Source organism: Lathyrus oleraceus, chromosome 1 (assembly GCF_024323335.1).
Source record: "Lathyrus oleraceus cultivar Zhongwan6 chromosome 1, CAAS_Psat_ZW6_1.0, whole genome shotgun sequence".
NCBI lineage: Eukaryota > Viridiplantae > Streptophyta > Magnoliopsida > Fabales > Fabaceae > Lathyrus > Lathyrus oleraceus.
Window position 1 is genome coordinate 242295244 of NC_066579.1, and position 8815 is coordinate 242304058.

The following is an 8815-nucleotide window of genomic DNA, read 5'->3' on the forward strand; positions in this document are numbered from 1 at the left end:
AACACCAGGCAAGCTATCCCTGCAAGAGTATGTGAGCCCTCACAAAAACTCAACAAAAGGGTTAGTGAAAGACGATAAGCATTTTTTTATGGATAACAGTATGGTTTCAGAAACCTTAAACCCTGTGGCATACACTTCAGAAATTAAACGATTAAGCATTCAAGGCATTATTTATACATTCATACATAATTATGAACCCGTGGGCAAAAACCTAATGAAATTCATCCATCATACCTCAAACATTCAGAGTATTCAACTTCAAAGCACAAAGGTAATGGGAATAAGGGCAAACCTGATTGGAGAGATCAGTTGAAATCAAATGGCACGGCTGGATTTGCAAACCAATGTTAGGGTTTGCTTGAGTTGAAAGTGTGTGAGTCAGAATGAACCTTTCAGAGTTGCCTGGAGGTTGCTGCAGATTAATTCTCATTCTCTCTGTCTAGGTTTCTCTTCAGGTTTTGTCCAGGGTTTTGTTCCAAGGAAACCTCAGAGTGTTTTGCTTCTCTTCCTTCTTCTCAAGTGAAGCCTTGGTATTTATAAACTGAATTTCATGGCTTTGTGGGCTCAAATGAGAGAGACCCAAGTCCAAAAAAAAATTTGTTATATTTTATTTTATTTATTTATTTATTTAATTAATTAATTAATTTATTTTTATTATTATTATTATTATTATTATTTTTCGTTTTTTTTTCTTCATTTTTTTTGTTTTTTTTATTTTTATTTTAAATAAAGTTTCTTGGATCTGATTCTGATTGACATGATGAAATGTAATATGAAATGTTAAATGACCTAAAAATGAATGCATGAATGAGGAGGGCAAATTTTGGGGTGTTACACATACCCAAATGAATTAGGGCTTCCAAGGCAAACAAGCTTCAAACTCTTATGAAATATTGATCAAAATGACAAATAAAGAACATGGGGATCCATATATGATGCTTAGAACCAATGTGAACCTTTACTTGCTTGATCCCTTGTATTAAGGGTCTCAAGCCCTATATGTGAACTTGATAGGGCACAGATGGATGCACACACTATCTACAAAATAAATGAAATTACACTAGGCATATTTTTGGCACTTTGATTAGTAAACAAATAAAAACAAAGTATGATACCATCAAATATGATTGGTAATCTCTCCAAATGCAAACTCAATGAATGAGGGGTGAGTAGGATACCAAGGTGTGATCCCAAAGCCAATGCAAATAATGAGATAGCATGAGAGATCTTAGGGTCAAAATTGGGGTCTTGCACCAGCCATTGTATCTTGGTCAACCACCACTATGCATCCTCGAAGGTAAAGCCTGAACCAGTCTACTCAAAAGGTCTTGTAGGAATGACTCATTTTGATCCAAGAGAACTTGCAGATGAAAACTGTTACTTTCCCAATGCGTAGCCTCTTGCTGAAGTTGATTAGTATATTCTCTACTTTTATGTGCTTGATCTTTCAACCCTCTAATCTCCTTAAACCGTTTGTCGAGTTTTGTTTCGTGTTGAGACCGTTTGTCGAGTTTTGTTTGTGTTGAGATAAAGAAACCTCCAACTGCTTAGTACGAATTATTTTTTATTTCAACTCCTTCTTTAAACTCTGTAACTATTCTCAAAGCTTCTTAAGTTGGTCTTGGAAATTGATCTCCATCTTGCATGATTGATACGGTGCGTCTGCGAGCTGTTTCTTTTTGGCAAATAGTGTATCAATAGTCCCTTTTAAGGTGTCACATACTTTCATCCTCTTGAACTGCTCCTCCTGGGCTTCCTCCATTGCTTGGGGTGTCATTGCTCTCTTTTGGTTGAGGTTAAGCTCTAAGTCTTATTTCTCCGTTGTAAGCCTACCAAGATTAGATCGGAGATTATCATTCTCTTTATCTAAGTTCTTGATAGTCTTCTTGAGTCTCCTAACCTCGAAGGTAGGAACAAATGTAAGCATAGCATGTTGGATGTTCACAAATGGATCAGACGGAAACGACAACATAATTTCCTCAACCATGTCCTTGACCCACTGTGTATAAGCTTCCTTGGAAATGAAATTCTTCTTCCCTAACTCAGACCTTCCTTGAAAACAAACCTCCCTCCAAGCTCTGAAGATCTTCTTCATAAAAAATAAACCCATCCACATGCTCAGAATATGGTTTGTTTAACAACGGGTAATCCAATTGATGTAATGCCAACCTTGGATTGTAGTTAACTCCACCCTTTGTACCTATGAGGGGTACATTGGGAAAACCTCCATAGTTAAGGATGACCTTGACATTATTATAAGCTCTAGAGTACCATATAGTATCTTCAACGGTCATAGAAGAGGACCCTTGTTGGGTAGGTTAGAAATAAACCACATATATAGAAGAGGAACACAACACATAATAATACCCTTCTTCTTCTGAGTTCTTACATGAACATAGTAGTAAGTGTCAGCAAGAAGCGTAGGAACCAGATTCTTGGACAAGAAGATGGGAATAGATGCAAGGTCCATAAAGTCTTCCATACTAGGAAATAGCATAATCCCATAGATGAGCAAAGCAAAAACAGCGTTGAAAGCAATCCAACTTCCAACATCAGCAAAGGCAATGGCCTTCTCCCCCCAAAACTTCAGAGTAAAACCATGACTTCCACCTTGGGATTAAGGTTGAGCTCCACTTCTTTCTTCTTCAAATGAATAGCTTCAGCTAAAATATGAGACTTGGGTAGTTCCTTGGTTCTGATGAAAGGAACCTGGTCCTTAATTCTAACCCCCAAGATATGGGAGTATTCCTCTAACGTCATAGCCAAATGATAATCTTGAAAAGTTAAACACCTCATGGATAAATTTGCACTAGGTTATGTATTGTTGTAGTGTTCACTTCAATGTTGAGAATACCTAGGAGATTGCCATAGGTCTTATTAAAATCCTTTATATGATCCAGAACCAAACGTGTTCCCAATCCCTTCAAAGCTTTCAATTGGGGTTCCACAAACTTGTAACTAAACACACCTCTTCTTCCAGGATTCATGTTATCTCTGAATACTTGACAACAAACTAGGCTCTCGGATTCCCTGGAAATGCATATGCAAAAAGGGTTATATGATGTGATGATGATTTATGAGATGCCAATAATATGCAACAACATGGCACATTTTGGATAATCTGAACATTCTGCTTGATTTCGATTCAAAGGTTTGATTTCACATAAGAAATAGGGTATGTAGGAGCTTAATTTCATGTAAAAACCCAATATCCCACCCACAGGTATGAACTAGTATCCAAAAGATTATCCCTAAAAGGCTTACGAGAGTCATGGAATCAAGTTAAAATACTTTGTCATGGTGAATTCTCACAAGACAAAAGTACCCCTAAGTAAATCTAGTATGCGGTGGGTCTCGTGCCAACCCAACGCGCGAAACACAGGTCAACATGACTATCCACGAGTCTATCCTATATGTATACTCAAGCTCGGGTGTAGAGCTTCTTTCAAGTAACATCAACCCATCCCAACAACAACAAAAGACAAATATCCAGAATGGGTTAGCAAATGAATATTAATAATAAAATAAATGCAATAAACAAACATGATGATAAAAGTATGCAAACATGAAAATACACACCTAAACAAACAAAAAAGAAAATAAAACTAGGCTTGACTCCTTCTAGCAACTAGGTTGCAGTCCCTAGCAGAGTCACCAGCTGAAGTCGAATGAAATATACCCAAACGCGTCGCATGATCGAACATTCAATAGAGTCGCCATCGAACTTTATTTATCCCAAAAGAGGGAAGGGAAAATATCGATAAAACCCAAGGGGAACAGAGAAATGGGTAAGGAAGTTGGTTATGCAAGGGGAAGGTATTAACACCCCTCACATCCATGGTACTCCATGAGAACCGTTTTGAATTCTCTTTTTTGAATGGGTGTTGTCATCTTCATGTACCTACAAAACAGAAAATGGGTTAGAAAAAGAGTGCTCAAGGAGGACTGGGGCCCTCATGCCTACATATTCTCATAATGCAATGAGAAAGTCAGAGCCTCATAGTTCATTGAACCAGATAGAGAAAGGGGGAAAAGAAAAGAAAAATGCTTGCCAAGTATTTATATCCTCATGGTACATATCCTTATAGTGTAACGAGGAAGTTAAAGCTCTGTAGTTCGAAGGATAAAGACTGAGAAAAGATATATATTAGGGGTGGTATTTAAACGAAAAAGGAAGGCTTACCAAATCACTGGGACTGACATGGTAAGGAAATGGTGTCAAAACCAATAGGGGAGATATATTACCATAGAGGTGTAAACCTAAAAACAGAAAGATAAAGATGGATAACCCATGAAGGTGTCAACCTGAATTGTGTTGTCAAAACCAAGAAAGGGGGTTAACCATAAAGGTGTTTCCCAAAAGGAAGGAAAGGTATATAACCAATGAAGGTGTCAACCTAAATTATGGTGTCAAAACCAAAATGAAGGGGGTTAACCATAAAGGTGTATCCCAAAAGTAACTAAAGGTATATAAGTAATGAAGGTGTGAACCTGAATTGTGGTGTCAAAACCAAGAGGAATGGGGTTAACCATAAAGGTGTGTCCCAAAAGTAAGGAAAGGTATATAACAAATGAAGGTGTCAACCTGAACTATGGTTTAAAATCCAAGAGGAAGGGGTTCAACCATAAATGTGTGTCTGTAAGACCCTAATTTTGACCCCTAAGATCCCTCATGCCATCTCATAGCTTGGCATTAGCATTGTGATCACATCTTGGTATCCTCCTCACCTATCATTCATTATATTTTCATTGGGAGATATCACCAAGCATATTTGATTGTATCATACTTTATTTTATTTATTTACTAACAAAAAAATACCAAAAATATGTCTAGTGTAGCTTTGTTTCTTTTGTAGGTAGTGTGTATGTCCATATGTGCCTCATCAAGCTCAAAACTAGGGTTTGAGACCCTCAATGCAAGGGATCAAGTTATCAAAGTTTCAGATTGGTTCCAAGAATCATATATGGATCCCCATGTTCTTTATTTGTCATTTTGATCAAGAATTCATCAAGAGTTTGAAGCTTGTTTGTTAAGGAAGCCCTAATTCATATGTGTATCTTGTGTGCCTTCCTCAGCAAGTTTCTTCCACATTTGGTTAAATATATCAAGGGATACACCATTTTACTTCATCTTAAGCACATATTATCCTCCATGATCCCCAAAGAGCAAAGGAACTTCAATTTTGCAAGTTGGTTTAAGGAGGTTGACCAGAAAAGTCAATTGGTCAAATCTAGGGTTCCCTAGACCCTATCTCCTACAATTTTTATCATATGAAAATAATTCAAAGAGAAATGTTACTCTTTATGACATTTCAAACAACTTTCATGTTGGCATAAAGAGCTAACGTTTCTTGGAAAGTCATTTTTATGGTGAAAGATTATAGGTCATTTTGTGTGTGCCCTAGATAGAAGGTCAACTTGCAAGAACCATAACTTCCTAAATTTTTATGATATGAAGATGATCCAAGTTTCATGATTAATTTAAATATGTCTTCTTAAACTTTTCTTCTTTGAAAGATCAAATTCCACTTTCAAGGGCATGTTCCATGAGGAAACATTATAGGTCCATTTGGGTCCTTATCATTGAACAAGCAATTTTCCTCAACTTCTAAAATCCATAACTCTATCATGAAAGATCCAAATGGTGTCAAGTTTGTGACCAAATGGAATATTATTGAAATATATACAACTTTTAAGAAGGAACCAAAGTCATTTGAAGCTCATAGCAAAAGTTACTGAAAGTAGAAAAAGGGGTCATTTGACTTTTAACTTAGAAAATTTTCAAGTATGTTTGACTCCTCCAACTTCAAGGCCAGAATTCATCATGTTCCAAGCTTAAAATGGAAAAAGTCGCAACATGAAAGTTGTTCCCTATGATGGTAGCTTTCCAAAGAGTTCAAGGTCATTCAATTTTGATCAAAATTAAAGGGGTTGCGCATAGTTTCTTTGCATGGCCCAATTTGGCAACTTTTGAACTCAAATGTTAAACACGTTTGCATGGCTTCATGTTATGATCTCCGTATCATTTGTGCATGAATTTGGACTGATCAAAATCATCATTTGGGCCTAAACACATGCCCATGCATCCATGAACATCAATTACTATTTTCGGATTCAAATTTGAAATGGTGTGGAAATGAATTCATGAGCTTATAAATACATGTGCATTGCCTCAGATTGAAGGGAGCTTTGCCCAAGCTCTGCCCAACAATCCCATAGCCACCATTGAAAGAATACCTTGAGGATTTCATTAAAATCGAGCTTCTAGTTCAACTTTTGTTTGTAAACTAGAACTCCAAGGATTCAAAGCCTTTTTGATCCTAATCATCTCCTGCAAGCAAGAGGAAGCAAGGCCAAGTGAAATTGCATCGAGATCTAGCTTCAAAGTCGCCACCCAAAGGTGAATTTTCAAAAACTTCCCTTCTTCGATTGTGACTCATATCTTAACATTTTTGCTTGATTTTTGGTTGGCTGAAGTCCTACCAATGTAGGCATGATTACTGAGTTGCTTTGAGATTGAACCAAAGCAATTCAATTTGAACACCTCAATTTTCAACTCCATGTTTCTCATTATAGAGTGAGAGTTGGAAAATTTGGAGGTTATATTTGGAATCCTGGCATTTTTCTCTTCAATTTGATGTACGATCCATAAATTTTGGTGAGGTTTTGATCTTGACCAGTCCGGTGAGTGTGGCTAGAGAAGATAACCGGAGGTAGGGCTCTGGTGGTGCGTTGGCGCAGTCCAGGCCATCTGATCTATTTTCCACGCTTTAATCTCATCCCTTGTTTCTTTTTACCAAGTGTACAATCGCGTTGACTGAGGTGCACCATGGATGATACGTGCTTGGCCTTCAGATCTGCCATCTCAACTAATAAAGTAGATCTGATGGCCCTCGTTTTTTTGATTTAGTTTATTTTCTTACTTAATTTTTAAAATAGCATTTTCTCATTTAATTCACTATAATTTCAATTTTAATCCAAAAAATATGGGACTTTCACCAAAATTTCGCAAATAATTTCCTCTTCCATATTCTGAATTAAAATTAATTTTTGGATTGAGTTTGATATTTTTAGTGAATTTTGTGATTTATGACTTGTTTTTAATTGCTTTTAAATACTTCTGACTTTCAAAAAATGCCAAAAAAATTAATCAATGGTCCTTTGACCTTGTTTGACCTATGATAAATCCCTTGGCCATTTCTTTGGTAATTGTAAGGGATTTGAGGGTTTTTCCATTTTAAAATGTATTTTTCTTTATTTAAAAATTCATTTTAATTGATTTAATTGCTTTATGTTTTGTTGAGCTTTTGTTTTGACTTTGTGTTGTCTCAACTTCTGTTTGGCTTTGATCTTGGTTGAATTGGATATTAATTTGATCAATACCATTAGATTTAGGGGGTTGATGGAGTTTGAATTTCATCCCTCAAAATGAATGGATGGTATTAATCAAGTGAGGTTTATCCCTTGATCAATTTGGGGTTCCCTTTCACTTCATCTTCTCATCTTCATCTCATTTCTTCCCCCATTGACTTTATGGCCAATGATTTCTCAAAGATCAAATGCTAGTTGATTCATCAATGACCTTGTGTCAGATAAATTAACATGAGCTCGATTGAGATAGGTCCATCCCCTCTTATTTTTGTGTGTGGTATGCTTTAGGAGCTTGGTCTTGATACCTTGTATCTAACATGCATTAACACAAATATTATCATTTCCTAACCTTAGATAGTTGTGACTTCTACATAAGTCAAATTACGATTGCTTAACATAACACTAAATTTGTCCAAAAGGCATAGCATTTTTGTACGTGAGATTGTAAGTGTCCCATTCCTCATGGTATTGTGTGAAGATTTTGCCTTTTTTCCATTTGTGAGTGCTAGTGGCATACTTGTTGATTTATCCAAGTTGGAGCCCTTCTCACGAATAATGTCTAGGTTCATATCTTCATGCTTGTGAGTGGATGGTTGAGTGTTCTCCAAACAATGACTTAAACAATTTTCTTATTCCACTAACATTCACTAACATTTTATTTATTTTGACTTTATTTTTAATGTCATTTACATTTAATGCAATTTAATTTCTCGCACTTTATCATTCATTGTCATCTATATTCATGCAAGTTGTTAATGTTTCAGTCATTTTCATTTTGCTCACTTGAGTCATATTTTGTGCTTGTATTATATTTGTTTTTGTGATCTTTGTTTTATTTGTGGTCTTAGGACTTTAAAATACCTAATAAAAACCAAAACCCTAAAAAATATTGGTGGACTGTTGGACCTTTGTCTGTGACTTGATCTGAACCCTATGGACTTAGAGCAGGCAACATCCTTGAGCTATGGAGAACTTGGCCAATGCCATTATTTAAGACCTTTCTTGGCCAATGTCATTCACCTGATACAAGCCTTGAGAGACTCCTTTGATTTATCTGTGATACTCATTCTTATCTTTGTCTGAATTATTATTTTGATCTTATTAATATCATTTGATCTTATCTGAGTATATTTCAAGGGATATTTGATCTGATACATCTAAAAGACATTGAAGACTGGTTGCTTTGGAGTGCTTGTTTGGATGTTTTGTTATCTTTATTTGATACCATTGGTCTTCTTATTAATTGCTTGGATGATTATGCTTTGCTGCTTGCTTAACAATCCAAAGGAAATGGGTTTCTATCTGACATAATTGTATTGGTTAGATATTTTCAACTTTAAAGTTTTAAATCTTGTCTAGGATAGTCCCTTCATCTCCTCCTCCTTCTTTAATTTCAAAACCTCTCTCTCATTTTAAAAACTTCTTTGCTTGTGCTTTTCAACTT